The following is a 1,174-nucleotide window of genomic DNA, read 5'->3' as shown; positions in this document are numbered from 1 at the left end:
CTTTTGGACATCCTCAGGTAGATGTCTCACTAGTCCCATGAACTCAGCAAGTCCCCAAATTTTCTCTCCCCAAACTGCCATTCCCCTCTCTTTTCCCTAATTCAGGTAATGGTACTTCAAACTCCCAGTTATCTTGGGGGTTAGAACTTGAGCCATTGTTTAGCCACACGACACTTGGAGGCTTGTGGGGATCTTAATTCTGGGACCAGGGGTTGACCAGTGTCCCCTGCCTTGGAAGCACAGAGCCCTAACCCATGAACCACCAGGGAAGTCCCCAGAACTTGAGCCTCCGTAGACTCCCTCCTCTCTCTTGTCTCCACGTTCTGTTGGCAAGTCCTGTCCGTTTTTATTGTCGTTACCTGTCACTACCTCTCACCTAGAATACTTCAAGAGTCTTCTAGTTGCTGTCCTGGGACCCGTCTCCAGTGAGTACAGCTCTGATCATGTTGCCTTTCTGCTCAACCAACTTCCAAGGAAGCCATTAGCTTGGCATTCAAAACTCTCCCTGCATGAACCTAAACCTACTTTTCTCATATTTCCAAAAAATTCTTAAATGAGTATTTTGCCTACCTTCTATGTTATTTGGAGTTGACCTTTTTAAAAAACATTCTTTAAAACTGTTATTGCTTTTGCAGGTCCACATACTAACTGTGACTCTTCCCTGCAACCTACAGCTTTTTCACGTGCATCTTACCGTTCCTTTTACTTCAGACTCACTGCTCTTCCAATTCTCTGCAATCGGATATTCTCATACCTTTGGACTCTTCTGAACATATAGTAGCCACTTGGCTTGTTGAACTGTCAAGGGGAAATGTGGTTCCAGAGCCAAATTGTGAGTGTCCAAAGCTAAAGCCTCATTCTGCTTGCCTCCAGCTCTCATTCCCTCCTCCAGGACACACAGCACCATTTCATTCTGCTTTGGGGGTGATCATCGGCCTAAATGTTGGGGCCCGCACATTCATCCCATAGAGAAGGGACCCTCGACCTCACCGTCGAGGTGGATTTACTCTTTGGATGTTCATTGATTTTGACCAGTCACACAGCTTCCTCCCCAGTTTCCCGTGTCCGTAGGAGGTGTACCCCCTAGAGTTTTGGCTTTAGGAGAACTGGTTTCGCCTTCTTCCACTCTGTCCTCATTGAGATTGAGACTTCATCCTTCTCCCCCTCAGCCACT

At 46.9% G+C, this 1,174-nt stretch overlaps 1 protein-coding gene across 1 annotated transcript in view; it reads left to right on the top strand.

Annotated features, from left to right (window-relative positions):
* The window catches only part of LOC104987991 (ubiquitin-conjugating enzyme E2 A), a gene marked incomplete at its 3' end in the record, with an annotated part of 12,111 nt that overhangs the window by 723 nt on the left and 10,214 nt on the right, over positions 1-1,174 (top strand). The window lies entirely within an intron of this gene.

The sequence above is a fragment of the Bison bison genome, unplaced genomic scaffold (genome assembly GCF_000754665.1).
Source record: "Bison bison bison isolate TAMUID 2011002044 unplaced genomic scaffold, Bison_UMD1.0 scf7180017846278, whole genome shotgun sequence".
Taxonomy (NCBI): domain Eukaryota; kingdom Metazoa; phylum Chordata; class Mammalia; order Artiodactyla; family Bovidae; genus Bison; species Bison bison.
The sequence above is the reverse complement of the archived record's forward strand: the minus strand, read 5'-3'. Positions and strand labels throughout refer to the sequence as shown.